Below are 20,527 nucleotides of genomic sequence, written 5' to 3' on the forward strand. Positions count from 1 at the left end.
CTGCAATTTAAGGATAATTTTAATATCTTTTCCAAGCCAGCTCTGTTAGAGATTGAATTTTCTAAACTATTTAGTCTTGTTGTGGCTTGCTCACACATGGGCAATGTCATACCATGTACATCTAGTTTGTCTGTGGCGCTAATTTCCATTATTGGTTGCATTTCTTTACTTACCATTATTTCATTGAATTTGAAAAAGTTTGCAAGAGTTGGCATTAAGGCCATACAACTGACATTTTATGGGCTAATTGTTCCATAACATCTGTAGCACATGCATTATCACCATAAAGTGCATGAATGTGCCGGGGTTTCAATATTGCTTGTGCTTCTTTAGATAGTATACCAACTCTGATACTTTTTAAGATGTTGGCATAAGTGAGATCTGCAGATTGCTGCATGTTTTCTGTTAATTCTCTGTATAGGAAATGTTGCCAAAGGTTAACATTTCCAATGCTGCCAACAGTTTTACGGCAGAGTTTGTGTCCTAATGTTTTAAAAATAGGCTCACCTTTTACTGGTGTCTATTGAAGAAGATCTCCGAAAACAATAATGTGTTTTCCTGCAAAGAGCTCTTTGTAGTTTGTTTTGAGTACTTATAATTTGTTTTGGTGTTCTACTGGCAGGAGTAGTAATCAGTGTAAAGTGACTCCCCATATGTTGTAGGCAGCTACACCTGTGGGGGCAGTGACAACAGCTGACAGTTTGTTGTTTGTCAATTGTTGAAGGAACTTACTGATGATTTTGATTAGGAATGTTTTGCCAGAACCAGCTTCACCACTGACGTACAGTAGTATAGGTTTGTAATTTTGGCAGGTGCATTCTTTGTTTTCATGTTGTACACCATGTGCAATTTCTTTTGTTACTTCTTGAAAAATGCTACGTTGCTCATGGTTTAGTTTTGATTGCAGTATAGTTAAGTCTTCTTTATCTTCATACTGACATATGGTGTTTTCTACTTCTGTCATAGCTAATTCTGCCTCATTTGTTATTAGTGGTTCTCCCAGTGGTTATTGGCTTCCTGTTACAGAAGGTTGACTACTGTCAGGAGTGTCCATATCTAGTTGTGCCTGCAGTAGTTCTTCGTGTTGCTGTTCATTGTATAACATTGTTTTGTACTGTGTAAAGTTTACATCAGTTATAGTGCTTTCATTTGCTTTGAAAGCGTCTTCATACGAGTCATAGTTATCTAGTATTTCTTCTTCTTTTCTCCATGGTTTAAAGAGTTGTAGCAGGGACATGTAATATAGTTCTTTATGTTGAGGAGTCTTTAATGACAATTTGATATGATTAATTAAATTTGGTTTAGTGAGTTTAACTAAGCTGCCTTCACAGTTTGTCACTCTGTATTTATCTTTTTTTTCATCAGGTTTAATATTTTTGTATGTGAAGTTTTGGGCTATAAGGTATAGACACATGATTTCAAAAGTATTACTTCTGTTTGGGTAGTATGTGTCCAATAAATTGTTTTTTAAAATTTCTTGGCTGTTGGGATCATGTTTGGCTATTGTTTCTATATCTTCGTATGATTTTAGAACTCTTTTTCTAGATTTAGCAGGACCAAGACTTAGCCATACTATATTTTCAGATTTACCATACAATGCAGTACCAGTTAAACGATCTGCTGCTTCATAGGATCCACATTCTCTATGGGAGAGCATTTTTATGCCCAAGCTGTATAATTTCTGAGACACTGTTTTATCTGATGACAGGTCATTCCAGAGGTCTTGGAGCTCTGTTCTTTCTGCTTTGGTTAAGTATGCTGTAACATATCGTGCAACTGCAGTGGAATTGTCTGCAATGTACTGCACATCTATGTTTGCATTCCATAAGTGGGCAATGATTGCATTGTAATCATTGATATATTTTTCGTCTTCTGTTCTTTTTACGTAATATGTATTTTTAGGTGACTTACCTTTAACACTATGTCTAACTGAAGACATGAGGTTGTTCACTTGACCTGTATTTGTAACCGGTCTAGGGAAACCAAAGCGACATTTGGTGTAGTATTTCCCTTTGTTTTTGTATTTGCAACAATATTTGCCATATTTGTGTCTTTGAAATTGTAAAATGTGTGCATGAAGATCACTATTTGTGGCTTCTGATGGAATTTCACAAGTGACATATTTTTCAATAAACTGTAAAACAGTGGCATCACTGTCTTGACCAAATTTAGGATCATCTTTAATCCATAAAAGCATGTAGATTTATGGTGCTCCTCTGGCTTAGTATTCTTTTCTCCAAAAGAAGTGTTGCACTTCTCCAAGGGGAGGAACAGTTTTATTACAAATAAAGTGTAGCATAGCAATGAAGCGATGGTGAAAATATCTTGAAACATTAACAGGATTCAGAGAACAAAGTTCTCCAGGTGTTCGTATATCTATGTTTGTTTTGTTTTTGTTTGATATGCGTGGGAAATCATGTAAATCTTCCCATGCATATTCTGCACAACTTAATGTAACAAACCAAGTGGGTGGGCCAAGGTTTCTGATCATACAACGTACATCTCCATGACGTTGAAACCAGTACTCTTTAGTACCACGCATATTTGCTAATAGATTTGTAATATTTGATTGTAAAACCTCATCTTTTTGTTGCACTTTTTGTAATAATTGTGTAGCTGACATGTTTTGAAAGTGGGATCCTGATTTTAATGTGTGTGCAACTCCGTAACATAAAGTTGCTAGTTCACTTTCAAAGAGTAGGTGGAATATGTATTCCACATTTTGTCTAAATCTGGGATCTACAGAATACATCCGTATTATGAGCAGTATTCTGATGCTGATATTTGAATAGGTCTATCATCGTACCTTCCTCCTTTGCCAGTAGGAAAGAGTAAAGGAAAAGCACATGCTTCTATACTTTTTTCCCATATGCCGATTGGTGATCCTTTTGTTTGACGCATTTGGTATGTTTCTAGTACATCTTCTATGGTGTCATTAGAGTGCAATGGATGAATTGTATAATGCTCTAAAGTATTTGATATTGTAGCAGGATCTAGGAGCTCAAATTGACCAGCTTCTTGTGTCTCTTGAATTATTTCAGTTGTATCCTTCAAGTTTTCTTCAATATTAATTTCTTTGTAGTATTCATGATTTTCCTTAAGATATTGCAAGGCTTGTCTAACTTTATGTAAATCTACCAGCTGTTGCCATATTTTGTTGTCTTTTGTAGGTGATCCATTTACTAAGATAATTAAAGATTGCTGCATTGGACGTTGCACTCCTAGAGTGTGCACATTTTCTTTTAGATCTAATGGTAAATACACTACTTTTCCACAAATACCTTTCACTAATTCAGAGGGAGGTAATTTTGCTGTTTTTGGTTGAAGGCGTATTATTGCTTGAAATGGGTGTACTGTTTGAATTATGATGCTCTCATATAAATTAAGTTGTTGTAGGGGTTTTGGTAGTGGATATAATTCAAAATTATTTGTGATAGCCTGTGAAGGAGTTTGGTTGTTAAGTTTTGTAGTGCAGTAACTGCAAAGTATTAAGGGGTCAGTTATTTCGTATTTGTTTTCTGCTATAAGTAGAGAGCTAATTCAAACCATTTAGAATATTCATTGTCTTCTATTTTGTATGATAGGTCTACTGTTTGTGTTACTTTTATAAAAAGTTCTGCGGCAACATACACACACATGATTTGGTACTTCAACTGATGTACTTTTAAATTTTAATATTTCTTTTTTGTATGTGTGTAGTAAAAGGTTGCCCTGCGTAGAATTGTTGCTAATTTGGTTTAAAGCTATTTCAATTTGTAAGTGGCTTTCACTTACAAAATATTTTTTCTAGATATAGTCGATTTCTTCAAGTAAGTCTTTTGCTGTACCATGTAAAAGAATGTTATTTAAATTGGCTAGTGCTAAAGCAGGACTTTTAGCATAGTACAGTTTATAGACTAAATTTCTTATAGTTGAATGATGTGTTGATATCCTTTTGATATCATGGAAAGTGGTTTTGCAAATAGGTCCTGTAATGCAGGCCAATGAATGTCCTTGTAGTCCTGTGTACTTGCGCACTGGACAGGTATCCATATTTTGCAGTAGTTTAATTTTGATTTTGTCTTTGCCTTTCACATATTGATTGAGAAAATTGGCGTAAAGACTTGAATTTCTTTTGGGAATGGTACACATTTACGTGCATGGCCATTTGTACACTAGACGTTCTGATTCAGTTGAACGGAGAGGTAATTCTAAGTTTTCAGGGCATATTTTTGTAAGCAGTACTTCTTGTTCCTTTATGGTATTAACTTGTTCATACCCACGACCACTGCTATGTATGGCAATTGTATTTGTTTGCTTTTGTTTGTATGCTTCTTCATTAAAGTATGGTTCTGTGCTTGTATTGTGACTCCATTCACCTCCGCAGATATTTAAAATGTTCTTTCTGTTGACATTTCATTTATTGAGAAGTCTTTTTTGTAATTTAGTCATTAGTTTTGTTAGTGGTTTCATTCTGTTTAACACTAAAATAAAGAACTTTCTTTTGAGAAGAATTGCACTGTCTAGCAACGCTTCTAAGATTAATTTCCTACGATAGGTTTTAAGTGTTGAACCTGGTTTTTCTCCTGTTTTTATAAGATTTTGAAGGACTCTGTGATGGAACATTTTGGCTAAAATACTTTTCTTGGTATGCCTACTTTGCACTATATCAAGATTTATAGAAGCAGTTTTATCTGTAGTGATAGCTGATTTTTTGTTAATTGTTTTCTGGTTTGTTTTACATTTTGATAGAGGAGGCAAAGTTTCTGTACTTGAAACTTCTTTTGTTTCACTAAATGACTATTAGCTGTTTTGTTTCAACTTTTCTTATAAATTCTGCTAGAGATGGATGCTTATGTTGGACACTTTTATTTTCATTTGTTCTGCTTCTGCGTTGCTTTCTACGGACTTGATTTTTGGTAGGCATTCTTTAGGGTCTGTTGAAAAAAAATAAAGAAGGTATGGGTTGGGGTGTTCTGCAATGTATGTGTGCATGAGTGTTTGAGTAAGATGATAAAGATGTATGTAATGGTGTGTGATTGTGCATTGGGCAACTACAACTAGTAGGGATGGGTATTCTTGTATTAATGTGTTACTAAACTGGGGTTAATATGACAGAAAAAAGTAAGCTAGTGGGGTGGAGAAGTACAAACAGTAAATCTAATGCTGTACAATTAAAACAGTCGTTTGTTCTATAACATCAAAATTCTAGCGGCTGAGTTGGGTAATTTGTGTGTCGAAAAATAGGAATTCGTGGGCCATTCTGGCTGTAAATCGCTGTTTAAGAAATGTGGATTTTTGGACAGAATGGTGCACAATCTCTATTTTTAGGCACAGAAATAGCATGAATTAACCTTACAGTGTGTTTGAGTAATAATACAAATATTATGCTGGTATTCAACTTACTTTTTTTCTAAAATGAGCAGGTTACTTCTTAGTTGTTCTTTGTACTTCAAATTCGGCTGCTTCTTTTCAGGAGAATGGTCTTCACTGCAATTGTAAAAGAAACAAATTAGTAATTTTGTTTGTATAAAGCACTGTTTTTAATTTAGACATTGATTTTTTTAATTTACATCCTCAGCGCCTTCCTCAAAACCATTAAAACTATCTTATTCACATAAGATACATCGCACCAGTTGAATACATATCAGATGTTCTTAATGAATAAACTGTATTGCAGTGACTAACTGTAGCAAACAAAATATCTTTAATATGCCTTGTGAAATTTATAATGTACCAGTGAATACCACTGTTCCTGTAACTAAGCTCTTGCAAGTAATGGAGACTCAATGTCCTGGCTGCTTGCGCTATATAAATATAAGTAAATAAATAAACAAATAAACAAATGTTTTTGTTATTGTACAAGTATTGTTGTTTGAGATTTGAACATAGTGTGTGCATGCACTTTTGTTTGACTATATGCAGTCTATATATTTTATTTAAAAAATGTGCTTCAACATGATTTGAATATGTGTGTGTAAAAAGAAATTAAATAGTATGAAGTTTTGTAAGTGACAGTTGATTTTAGGAGATGAAAAAAGACAGTAAGTTCATTTTACAAGTTATACAAGGTAAAAGTCAGTTAATCTGTTTATATGAAACTAGAAGAATTGTACATGTACTTTACAGAAAATATGCATATCTGTAGATTGTGTTCATGCATATGGATATGCATGGAGCTGCAGGTAGAAATCTTGGAGACTTGTACAGTATTTCTTGTAGAAGGTGCTTTCCAATGAAATGACACTTGTACTCAAGAGAGATTCGCAGTACATTTGCAGTGCTGATCTATGATGATGCAGTTAGATGTAGAGGTCTTCTATGTGATTGGTAGATGGTCATGTGACTTCTTATCTACATCCAATGAGGGAATGGCACAGAGAGTGAAGTGGAAATGGTAGAAGGGCTGTCATGTTACGATATGTCCGCGGACATGCCGGTAGTTCGCGGACATCGGGTGTTACATCCGGGGATTTTTGGTTTGGGAAGCCATGCAAATTAGAATGAGCATAGAAAGGGATTGGTCAGGAAAGTTTAGTGGGTGTGTTGCGCCAGTAGAGAGTTTCTCAGATACTCTTTTTGCTGAGAGAAGAACAAATAGCTATGGCTGTGTGTTTCAGAAAACATACATTGGTTGAAGGTGCATGCAGAAAGCTGTTGGGTAGCTGTAGATCTTGGATTTCCACATGTGGAAGTACACTGGCATGGAGTATGTGGAATGAAGTGGTTGGACTTGCTACCTCTCTGTGCTACTTTGGAGACAGAGCAACATCCAGATATAATTATAATTCATTGTGGAGGGAACAGTTTAGGACATGTGTCTGGGATTTCTTTGCAATTTGCAATGAAAGAAGGACTTGGGAAGGTCATTGATATGTTTCCAAATTCTCAAGTAATTTTTTCACGGATCGCACAGACACAAATGTGGCTTTGTTCTTCTTCATTTGGTCCACAAATGGAGAAAGCAAGGCGCAATGTCAATAAGGCTGTTTGTGCCTTTGTAAGAGATTTTGGCATGTCCTCTTTTCACAATGAAAATGTTATGTTTCGTAGTACATACATTTTTCGCAGAGATGGAGTCCATCTAACTTATGCTGGCAATCTGATGTTTCTGAGAAATATACAAAATGCATTGCAACCTTTTTTTGAATTACAGCATCCATTTTGTAGTAGGCGTTGAGTATTTATAATTTTTCAAACACAAACACCACCAAAAGGCTCTTTTCAGAGCCACCACTTCCTCCCAGAGAAAATTGCAATGGTTATGATAGGGTAGCACCCCAAAATTTTAGATGTCCACGGACATTTAAAAAATACAAAGGGCCCTGCTTCATTTATTTTCACTTCTATTTTTTAACTGTGAAAGGCAGCTCTGAAAAGAGCCTTTTTAATTTTTGTTGTTTTATATTTTTTTTGTTTTTTTTATACAAGACACACTAGGAGAGGAGGGAAAAGGAGGGTAAAGGGGGGACACCAACCACAGGGATAAGAAAGGGCGTGCTGACAGAGGAAGATGTAGAGTGGGTTTTATTTGGGTAGTGAGCGGATCTTCTCGTGCTCTGAGACGAAAGTCTCAAAAGCACTGCGAAGGCGCTCCCCCCTGCAGAGTACTGCGTCACAGTACATACACACAACTGTGACCCTCGAAAGGTAAGAGTCATCAGCTTTGTGTATGGCCTGTGAGGCAGCTTGAGGAATACGCTGCCCACAGGAGTGTTCCTTGTGGTGACAGGATCAGAAATGGAGGATGAAGTAGAGGAAGTCAACCTGTTACGCTCCTCGCAAGGTGTAACACTGCGAATGGCCCCAGTGTGAAATGACATTAGGTGTTGCTTCATGGTAGTGGTCCCAAAACTGTACGAATCAAGCCTCCCGCGACTGAGTACCATTTTGCACTCGTTGCAGGTGACTTGGTTCGCACGAGCCTTAGGACCATTCCCACGAATGGTAAATAACTGCCACACCCAAGACTCACGCCGAGTGCGGGTAGTAAGGAGTTCAACTACCTCATCCTCGTCATCCACTTCTTCCTCCTCTGCATCCTCACTCCTGTTCCCCTCTTCAGGCCCTTGGGGAGGTGGAGGAGGTGGAGGTGGTGGAGGTGGTGTTGGTTGTGGAGGGGGTGGGGGTGGTGCTGAGGCAGATGCAGCACCAGGTGGCAGCAGTGCAGCCATGGATGCCATCAGGTTCAAGATGGAAATCTGCAGGTGGCAGTAAAATTTGCTGTGCTCTGTAGAATAGCCAGAAACACAATGAGAATAAGCTCTAGGGCATGGTATTTTATAGGGGTGCTTGTATGCAGTTTGCGGACATGCGCGCTATCCGCGGACAGATCGAACACAAAAAAAGGTTCAAAAAGTTTCAACAAGTATGTAGAAACTCAGGATTAGTATGTGGGACATGTGCTATGGTGAGTTTGTATTAAAAAATATTGTGGATTACTTGAAAATGTACTTTTAAATTGTTCGGGGACACGAACAGTCTCCACATTCAGAACACACGATCAGCGTGGTTGCGGTCACATGATCGCTTCGCGAACATGTCCACGAAGGGAGCAGCTGTCCGCAGGACACCATAGGCACGGACATTGGTTTGCACATGCGCGTTGATGTTCTACGGACACTGTTCAGGTACTGAAGTAATTAAAAGTGCATCACACGTCAAACGAACAGTTACGGACAGGCGTTTGTTCTTAGAACAGTTTCAATTTGCTTGCGAACAATACAGACAGACATAGGGTTCTCAGGACACCTCCATTTTGTTTATTTAGGCACATTTGAGGACACCACATGTGTTCTTAGAACAGTTTCAACTTGGTTGCGAACAATACGGACGGGCATAGCGTCCTCAGGACACCCCTATTTTGTTCATTTACGAACATTTCAGGATACCGCGTTTGTTCTTAGAACAGTTTAAACTTGCATGCAAATATTACGGAGAGGTATAGTGTTCTAAGGACACCCCTATTTCGTTTCTTTATGAACATTATAGGGCACATGATGTGTTCTTAGAACAGTTTCAACCTGCCTACAAACAAAACGGACAGCCGTACCGTTCTCAGGACACCCCCATGTTGATTATTTCCAAACATTTCAGGACACTGCGAGTGTTCTTTGAACAGTTTCAACTTGCTAGCGAACAGTACGGACAGGTATAGTGTTCAGGACACCTCCATTTTTCGTTTCTTCACAGATATTCCAGACACCCGCGCTGTCCGCGGACACCTAAATTGCTTTTTTATTTTTAAAACATGAAATGAATTAGAACACAATATAAAAATTTAACTTTATTTAACATGTATGATTAATTTATGAGAGAAGGTGAGGCAGAAACAGACAAAAATAGGAGAATTAGGGGTGTCAACAGGATTTGTATGACGTGAAGAAGGGATGGAAGTCTCATCAAAATATTTTGGTTCATGGAGAGGGTTTGGGGATAATTGACAGGGATATGTAAGGGGGGACAGGTACATGTGGGACAATGGTACGTGGTCTTTTGTTTAAAGTCATCTTCCACAAAGTTTTTTAAATTATTAAAATTAGCCAACAGTAGATCCATTTTATTCTTGTATGCTGTGAAGTCTTATCCATAACATCTTTTTCTGTAATACTTTCTATTTTGGTATGCTCTGTACAAAAAAAAAAAATATATGTTAAATTTATATAAAATAATAATAATTAAATGGTATATATTGTAAAGTGTCTACCTTTAGATTCACTATCTTCTGACATTTCCTCATGTGGGAAATGCTCCTCTAGCCACTCCATAGTACTAGACATTTCTGTGAGAAAACAAACATATCATTTTTTTTAATCTAATACAGAAAATGTATAAATATATGAGTAAAATGCAGTACACTTACTATTTCAGGTAAGGTATGTTGTAAGTGGTCTGTAGATCTGCTGTTGTTCTTGGTTGTGGAGTGTCTTTGAGGTAATTATTTTGGAAGCCTATCTTTCTTCTTTTAGTATATTCCATTTTAGAACATATTGTATTTAAATGAATGGTTAGTGTGTTACATATATGGGTTACACTTCTTATGTATTGCTACATATAATGTGTATGTGTGCTGGTTTGTGAATTTGTAAAATGTTAATATGTTATAACAATTAAATATACCCCCCCAGAGTTTTTGGTAGTGGTCCTGTTGTCCGAACATGTCTGCGGACATTAAAAGAGTTTGCAGACATCAAACTCAGTAGAGGGGGTTCATTATGTTCAATTTGACATGTACATAAAGTCAGAGTTATTATTATTCAATTGTGCTACTAAAAACCTATGAAATTCAGTGAAAAAACTTTGTTAAAGGGACGTTATGGTTAAGTTGCGCTACTAAAAACCTATGAAATTCAGTGAAAAAACTTTGTTAAAGGGACGTTATGGTTCCAAGTAAAACCGAAAAACCCCTGAAATTCACCAGTTATGGTGAGCTAAGCAACCATAACTCGCACCACCACCGTGCACTGCTAAGACTAACACCCACGACATCAAAGATGACATCACAAATGTGTCAGTTTGGAGTTGTTTTTGGTACCATCTGCATTGTAACGTAGAAGCATTAGTATTACGCATTTACTATGTGTTTGTATTACTAACGTGGAGCGATTATCTGAATTGCAGGTAGAACATAATCTACCATGGTTTGCATTTTGTACAAGTTGCTGAAATGGAATAGATTCACAATTAGGTATTGAGATATATACGAAGCGTTCATTGGGGATTTCTTCTTGTGTCACATTGTTGCATAGAGTGCATGTATGTTTCCACGTGTATGAAATCTGGAAGATTTCATTTATAGGTATGTTTTTGTTTTCCAGTACTTGTAGTAAGTACATTTGAAATTCTTGTGCATTTATTTTTACTTGCATCAAAGTTGATTAGAAATAGACCGTCAGGTGTACGTAAGCGTGATAGTGCTACGTAGCTCATGTCTTCCATGGTGGTCTACTGGCAATAGTAGTAATCGGTGTAACGTGGCATCACCTAGGTTGTAGGCAGCTAAACCTGTAGGGGCAGTGACAACAGCTGACAGTTTGTTGTTTGTCAATTGTTGAAGGAATTTACTGATGATTTTGATTAGGAATGTTTTGCCAGAACCAGCTTCACCACTGACGTACAGTAGTATAGGTTTATAATTCTGGCAGGAACATTCTTATTTTCATGTTGTACTCCATGTGCAATTTGTTCTGTTACTTTTTCAAAAATGCTATGTTATTCGTTGTTTAGTTTTGATTGTAGTATAGTTAAGTCTTCTTTATCTTCATACTGACACACAGTGTTTTCTACTTCTATCATAGCTAATTCTGCCTCATTTATTATTAGTGGTTCTCCCAGTGGTTCTTGGCTTCCTGTTACAGAAGGTTGACTACTGTCAGGAGTGTCTTTATCTAGTTGGGCCTGGAGTTCTTCTTCGTGTTGCTGTTCATTGTGCAACATTGTTTTGTAAAGTTTACATCAGTTATAGTGCTTTCATTTACTTTGAAAGCATCTTCATAGGAGTCATAGTTTTCTAGTATTTCTTCTTCTTTTCTCCATGGTTTAAAGAGTTGTAGCAGGGACATGTAATATATTTCTTTATGTTGAGGAGTCTTCAATGACAATTTGATATGATTAATTAAATTTGGTTTAGTGAGTTTAACTAAGCTGCCTTCACAGTTTGTCACTCTGTATTTACCTTTTTTTTCATCAGGTTTTATATTATTTTTGTATGTGTAGTTTTGGGTTATGTGGTATAGACACATGGTTTCCAAAGTATTACTTCTGTTTGGGTAGTATGTGTCCAATAAATTGTTTTTTAAAATGTCTTGGCTGTTGGGATCATGTTTGGCTATTGTTTCTATATCTTCGTACGTTTTTAGAACTCTTTTTCTAGATTTAGCTGGACGAAGACTTAGCCATACTATATTTTCAGATTTACCATACAATGCACTACCAGTTAAACGATCAGCTGCTTCATATGATCCACATTCTCTATGGGAGAGCATTTTTATGCCCAAGCTGTATAATTTCTGAGACACTGTTTTATCTGATAACAGGTCATTCCAGAGGTCTTGGAGCTCTGTCTTTTCTGCTTTGGTTAAGAATTGTCTGCAATGTACTGCACATCTATGTTTGCATTCCATAAGTGGGTAATGATTGCATTATAATCATTGATACTTTTTTCTTCTTCTTTTCTTTTTATGTAATATGCATTTTTAGGTGACTTACCTTTAACACTATGTCTAACTGAAGGCATGAGGTTGTTCACTTAACCTGTATTTGTAACTGGTCTAGGGAAACCAAATCGGCATTTGGCGTAGTATTTCCCTTTTTTTTTGTATTTGCGACGACAATATTTGCCACATTCATGTCTTTGAAATTGTAAAGTTTATGCATGAAGATCACTATTTGTGGATTCTGATGGAATTTCACAAGTGACATATTTTTCAATAAACTGTAAAACAGTGGCATCACTGTCTTGACCAAATTTAGGAGCATCATTAATCCATAAAATCATGTGGATATGTGGTGCTCCTCTGGCTTGGTATTCCTTTCTCCAAAAGAAGTGTTGCACTTCTCCAAGGGGAGGAACAGTGTTATTACAAATAAAATGTAGCATAGCAATGAAGCGATCGTGAAAATATCTTGAAACATTAACAGGATCCAAAGAACAAAGTTCTCCTGGTGTTAGTATATCTAAGTTTGTTTTTATTTGATATGCGTAGGACATCATGTAAATCTTACCATGCATATTCTGCACAACTTAATGTAACAAACCAAGTGGGTGGGCCAAGGTTTCTGATCATACAACGTACGTCTCCATGACGTCGAAACCAGTACTCTTTAGTACCACGCATATTTGCTAATAGATTTGTAATATTTGATTGTAAAACCTCATCCTTTTGTTGCACTTCTTGGAATAATTGTGTAGATGTCATATTTTGAAAGTGGGATCCTGATTTTAATATGTGTGCAACTCCGTAACATAAAGTTGCTAGTTCACTTTCAAAGAGTAGGTGGAATATGTGTTCCACATTTTGTCTAAATCTGGGATCTTCAGAATACATTCGTAATGAGCGGTATTCTGAAGCTGATATTTGAATAGGTCTATCATCATACCTTCCTCCTTTGCCAGTAGGAAAGAGTAGAGGAAAAGCATGTGCTTCTATACTTTTTTCCCATATGCTGATTGGTGATCCTTTTGTTTGACGCATTTGGTATGTTTCCAGTGCATATTCTATGGTGTCATTAGAGTGCAAAGGATGAATTGTATAATGGTCTAAAGTATTTGATATTGTAGCAGGATCTAGTAGCTCAAATTGACCAGATTCTTGTATCTCTTGAATTATTTCAGTTGTAACCTTCAAGTTTTCTTCAATATTAATTTCTTTGTAATATTCATTATTCTCTTTAAGATATTGTAAGGCTTGTCTAACTATGTAAATCTACCAGTTGTTGCCATATTTTTTTGTCTTTTGTAGGTACTCCATTTACTAAGATAATTAAAGATTGCTAAAATAAGCTAGTGGTGTGGAGAAGTACAAATAGTAAATCTAATGTATACAATAAAAACAGTGGTTTGTTCTGTAATATGAACATTCTAGCGGTTGAGTTGGGTAATTTGTGTGTCCAAAAGTAGGAATTTGTGCCCCATTCTGGCTGTAAATCGCTGTTTAAGACATGGGGATTTTTGGACAGAATGGTGCACAATCTCTACTTTTAGGCACAGAAATAGCATGAATTAACTTTTTGTGATGTCATCTTTGATGTCCTGGGTGTTAGTCTTAGCAGTGCACGGTGGTGGCGCGAGTTATGGTTGCTTATCTTACTATAACTGGCGAATTTCAAGGGTTTTTCGGTTTTACTTGGAACCATAACGTCCCTTTAACAAAGTTTTTTCACTGAATATGAATATATATATACACACATTCCCCAAATGGAGCATATAAATATTTGCACACATTCATTTAATTTCTTATCTGTCCCTCTATCTATTCTAACACCAAAAGTCAAATTCTGATGTATCAGATTTGGCTATAAACAAACAGTGGGGCATTCTCCAAGATAATATATATCACTTGACTTCAGACGTCTCTGTTCTCAAATCAGTCCAGTGTGTGTCAGCCGCTAAGCCTATTCTGAAATGTTTCATTCCTAAATGGTGTTGAAGGAAATTCTTCCCGAGGCAATTGGCAATGTAAAGAAATCCATAGAACACACCCTTTAAATTAAATGTGTGACCACTGGGTACCATTGCAACCCTTACTTGACATGCAACGTAGTGCTATCATCTATTGTATGGTCCATTCATCGTGCAGTAAGTGTACTTCACAATACAGCAATGCTGCCGATCGTTCAAAACATACTCCAAGTGGCCGATGCTTGAGCTGCAATTATGTAATCCTAAATCACTCATATACCTGCCATGAAACCACTGTCACAAATGGAAACCAAGACCGTTTCCTGAAAGCAAACTGATGAAGAAACAATGCGCTGCTTCGTTTAAGTGTAAAGCATATGGCTGAATATAGTGAGAATCAAAGACCAATGGAGATTGCTTCAAGTTTAAGTGAGAGATGCTGAAAAAGTGCACTGCTTCTTCAAGCGTGACACAGATTTTTCAACTGTTTGGAGAAATATTATGCTGACAAAGCAGGTGATTATGTGTCACTTTTTGTAATGGACAAGACATGGACACTGCCTCATTGTAAAGTTAGAGGCACTAAAATACATTGTTTTAAATAAATATTGTCACCAGTCACTTGCTTCCTTGAGACAGGATATATGAATCACTAACGCGCACCATTTCTGCACAAAAATATCCACATTTGACAAATTTACTTAATTAATCAAAACAATATCGTTTTACATTCAACTGAGAGCTTTAAACCCTGAATAATTTTATTTTTTAAATTCTCTACCGTTGCTTCAAAAGTTATAACAAAAAATAAGATCCTATGGGCCTCATTCCGACCCAGGCGGTAAGGGGTTTACGGCAGCGTAAACAGCGCCGACCCTTACCGCCTGATTCCGAGGTCCCTTAGCGCCATGGAGGATTTAACACCTGCTTTTAGCAGGTGTTAAAATCCATGGCGCTAAGGGACCTTGTTGTTAATTACGCCGCCGTAATTTACGGTGGCGTAATTAATGCCTTCCCCACTCCCATTATGCCCCATGGGGCAAAAATGGGAATGGGGAAGGGTAAATGGGGATTGGGGACTTACCGCCCCGCCAACCTCGGAATGGGGCGGTAAGTCCGCCAACCACCATGGCGTAAACGTAGTTTACGCCATGGTGGTAAAGGTACGACCCAGGCAGTAACTTACCGCCTGGGTCGGAATGAGGCCCTATGTGTAAATTCCACATATTGCATTTTATTCTTTATATACAGCTTACAAAAAGTACCCAACAACACCCATCAATTGTTGAACATCAATGATCCTGTAGGTCGCTGTTCCGATTTGCTTATCGCTTGATCAGCCTTGCACTCTGAAGTAAATTGCACTGAGAAAGGACGTGTGTGGCTGGCTGATATACCCCGGAGCAGACGAGAGTTGGTGCGCGGCTGCATAACGGGACCTAATGTGCTCTCTCCCCACCGGTTGCCTCACCCTGGCATTATGCAGTTCATTGCGGTGCAAATGTCCCAGAAACTGTGCATTCTAGGGTTGATGACCGGTCCTTCTATGACCATGTTGATGTTCAGCTGATTTCAGGCAACAGCCTCATGTGTGAAAGTGCTGAAATCTGGGGAAAGGGTGGCCTGTCCACATATCATGTAGCCAGTAATGTCTGGTGGGTCCTCACGGGTAACTATGCAAAATGTGGTGCAGGTTGGCGAAAATGTGTGGAAGTGTATAAGGAACAATGATTCACTACAAACCCACAAATGTTCACTTTTATAAATATAGATGAGATGAATCGCAATATGAAGTGCCATACCATCCTCTGCCTGACAACAGAGCATATGGTGTTATCCTTTGTGCAGATTAGAGATAGCCATTTATCACCCTTGGGGATGTGGTAGTCATCGGACCAGTGTTCTGAAGGCTCTTAGAAGTTACAGCTGCCAAGATCCATTAAGGACTGCCCCCATGAGAGATTCCAGCATCGGAGGTGCAACCTCCTGGCTGATAGAGATATTTTATTTCTTGGAGAGCAGAGCACTGCAGGCCACTTCCCATAAGCATAAGACTTGTATTTCTAAGGGTTTATAGCCTAAGCTCAACAAAAAATGGGTTGTTAATGAGTAGCATTTGTTTTGCTCTGGAAGGCATGTTTCCAGAACAAAGCAAAACATTTGATCCTGTGGTGATTCAGGCTGGGTCAAAACACTTTATAGTTCAGCTTCACAGGCACAGAATTTCATTTCCTTGGAGCAAGCCAACCCCCCTCAATAGATGTTCAGGGAGGACAGGAAAATGCCACTTTTCTTTCCAGGCCTAGGTTGATTTCTTTCCCAAATGCAGCCTTTAAAAGTAATTTTATTCTCCACTTTAAATGGCACTTTAAACAGTACATCATAACATTTCCTTTGCAATCAATCTCCAGTCAAAGACTTATACTGCGAGTTTCTGCACGTTTTCATTTTCTAATATATACATGTTATACTGAAAATGCAAATACACAGCCCGAATGAGAATGAATAGTATGTTGGCCAGAAGCAAAATCACATCATGCGACAAACATTGCAAACTGTGAAACCTCAATGTGACAGTTGGAAGTCTATTTTATAAATGCTGGCCATTTTTCTTTTTTTTTTGTAACGCTTTGCAAATATATTCTATGCTTCAAATCCACACACGGTGCAAGGCCACAGCTTGAACTCTGAAATGCTAACGTAGACAGGAGTGTAGAGCTGTACAGAAATACATTGTTTTCCTCTCATTGAGGCCTTGAAGCTGTGCAAAGAGCTGCGCCAAATCAGTAGCCCATGGTGCCAGTTTGTCGTGCAAGCGCTGTTGTAAAAGGCAGTTAAATGTGAATTATATGCAACTAACAGTGCTCCTTCATGGAGGATGGTATTTTCTCTGCCTCAGAACTGTCTGATCCTTAGCTCATGAGCCGCAGCGAACAGATAACGTCAGTTGGAATGTCTCCCTGCCAAGAACAAGATATCCTCCCATGCGCCAGTGCTCAGTGTTCCCCATAACAGAAAACTGTCTCGGCAGCCTCTGCTAGAATACTAATGTTTAGACTGGATGAAGACTTGTCATAACTGTCAATTACTGAACACTAGCTTGTTCATCATGTATAAGTGCAGGCCGAATGGTATTGTAAAGGATGATGTATTATATCGAGATTTAATCCAATGTTCCAAACCGGAGGAAAAATTGAAGCCTTCCAGGACCTGAAAAAAGCCAGACTTCCAAAAAAGAAAATCAATTCGAACTTCTCAGAAAAAGAAAAGAAAATTCTCAATGACTTGCAGGATTTAAATAATGTCGTTATAAAAGCTTCCGACTAGGGCAGCAATATAGTAATCCAAAACAGAAAAGATTACATTAAGGAAGCAGAAAGGCAATTACTTGATACCAGTTGCTATGAGAAATTGAATGAGAATCCTACTAAAATCATAAAGAACAAAGTAGAATGTTTTCTGAAAAAATTGACAGACCTAGATATTTTGAACGACGATGACTACAAACATCTTAATAATAAGTTCCCCATCATTCCTACTATTTACTTTCTACCTAAGTTCCATAAACATCCCACCTGCCCTCCAGGCAGACCCACTGTCACCTTAAATGGAGTCTCTCTTGAAAACATGTCGAAATACGTTGACCAAACGTTACTGACGTTAGTATTTACCTTACCATCATATTTACGGGACACAAAAGATTTTCTGAGTAGGATTGAAGGTGTCGTTTGGGAAAAAGACTTTGTTTGCAACACTAGATGTGGTATCTCTCTATACCTTCATAGAGCATCAGGATGGAATGAGGGCGTGCAAACACTTTCTAGACAGTAGATCACTTAATTATCGAACCCATGGTGAAATGATTATAGAAATGGTAGGTCTATGTAACAATGTTTTTTTATTCAACAATGTTTATTACAACCAATTGAGAGGCACAGCAATGGGTACGAGCTTTGCTCCCCCATACGCCAATCTTACTATGGGTTGGTGGGAAAAATTCATTGTATGGACAGAAGCCAACCGCCAGCACACCAATCAAGTACTCCTTTGGCTACGGTTCATAGATGACTTATTCATCCTCTGGAATGGAAAGGAAAAAGAGTGGCTCGACTTTGTTGAAATTGTCATGATGCCTACCCCCGGGGACCCAGACCAAGTCCAGCAACCCCGGAAGAAGGCATCAAGTTATACTAAGCAAACCCAACAACCCCTGCTAGGGGCTATTTGGGTGCAGTCCTGGTGTTTTAGGCGCCAGGCTCATAGATTAAAACTTACCTGATGCAGACCATGCTGCAAACTCACCTGATACAGACCATGCTGCAAGAGCTCCAAGCCAAAGGAGGCTTGGAAGGGACTACTTTACCTAAGGCACTATTTTTTTACTCGGGTGGGGCTGGGGAGGAATACTTACCTGGGACTACTTTGGAGGCTATTTAAACCACACCCGAAGAGCAGCACATGCTTCGCGTTATTCTGCATCCAGCAGCGTAACGCTCACCGTGCCTGCAAGTCTGCCTCCAGTCTTCTGCCACGCCCGCCTTGAGTCCGGAGCTCCTAGAAAAATGGGAGAGAAGGAGAAAAGGTTAGAACAAGAGCAATACCTTTGATCCTTACCTGAATCCCGATCCATCGCGCCTTACGAGCTGGAAGAAAAGTTATTTTATGTGCGTCGCTTCGCCTGCAGCAGCGTCGCGCTGAACTCAGCGGCCTTCGCAGCATCTTCACATTGCACCGCATCCTTCTGCATGCTCCCGCCGCACTCCGGCACCTAAGGGGAAAACAAGAACAGCAAGGTGAGCCAAGGGAATACACAGAGGCAATATTAGTTACCCCCGTAGACTTACCTGATTTTACCACCGGGGGTACTATTCCTCTTCACGGGTCGGCGTAGCTTCCACTGCATCCTCGCTGAACTCCGGCCCCCAAGGGGAAACAAAAGGACAGCAAGGTAAAACAAAGGGACAAACAAGGGTAAACCCCCTCACCACAATAGACTTACCTGATTTTACCACCAGAGCATTATTCCCCAAGACTTCATACTTTCTCTCAGCGCCTGAATAAGGGAGAAAGCAACAGGTTACATATTGACATTATTTTATCGAACTGTGTTGGATAATACAAATCCTTACCTGAATATTACCGGTTGCCACGAGGAACTCTTCAGTAGGGTCAAGCTGCAACCTGCAAGGAATCGGACAAGAGTGAAAGTCAGACATTTGAACTCTTACGAACTACATACTTCCGGCGTCTTGCCGGGAATCTCAGAGTCAATATTGTTCTGGAACTCACCAATTCCTTCGAGCCAGTGAAGCAACTGGTTATCTACGCGCCCCTGCGCTCAATGCAGGATGGAGAGCTCATCTTTCCCAACCATCAGGTGAGACTATAAGAGGGGACACCAAAGGTGATCAGTGGGGAGAACAGCGGGAGTGGGGGGGTTAACGCTCAACTCCACGGGTGGTTAATTCCCTTTCTCTATTTGCAGAAGAATATTCCTACGGGCCAAGCAAACAAAGCTGGCTGGAGACCGTAGCTGTCCAGTTCAGCTCGACTCCCCTGTGGGAGCCAGGTGAGCGTAACAGAAATTTTGAATACTAACAACCTAAATTTGAAATTCACTGAGACACATAGTCGAGAGTCACTCATTTTTCTTGATGTACGAGTTAAAACAGATCAAAAAGAAATTAATACTGAGCTTCATCAGAAACCTACTGGTTCTGACATGCCTCTGTTTGCCAGCAGTAACCACCCAACTCCACTAAAATGGAGTATACCGTATGGAGAATTTGTTAGAATTCAGCTTAATTGCAGCAAATTGGAGTGCTTTGATAAAGAATGTAAAATCACTGCCAATAATTTTGCAAATCAGAGATATCCAAAAGCAGTTATTGAAAGAGCTTACTCCAAAGCACGCAAATTAGACCGTGCAGCCTTATTATTGACTAATCGAACATCTAAAGATGTAACAAAAACAGATGAAATAAGGTTAATTCTCACATGCGGTACCGAAGCTACTGCAATAAGAAGAATACTGCAGAAACATTGGCATGTCTTAAAATCAGATGAAGCTCTACAACCATACCTTGAGGAACGAGCAAATATAACCTTCAGAAAATCAACCTCCATCTCATCCTCATCATTTAGAGATATTCACCAAAGCAAGCTAGAATGCTTTCGGTTTTTCAGAATACATCATGTAAAAGAGCATCAGCGAGGGGGCAATCGAGAATTAGAGCTTCATCAGATGGAAACGAGGTTCATCCTAGATCTTGCAACCGAAAGGCCTAAAGGACATAACTTAGACAAAGAGTTATATACTTTTCTTGTAACATGAATTGCTTACATTCTGCGTTTTTTAGAAATGTTCTTTATTTTAAAATCAACATTAAAAGGTCTCGAATACTGGGTTTCACGTAAGAAGAAATATAC

This window comes from Ambystoma mexicanum, chromosome 11, assembly GCF_040938575.1.
Source record: "Ambystoma mexicanum isolate Mex_15411 chromosome 11, UKY_AmexF1_1, whole genome shotgun sequence".
Lineage (NCBI taxonomy): Eukaryota > Metazoa > Chordata > Amphibia > Caudata > Ambystomatidae > Ambystoma > Ambystoma mexicanum.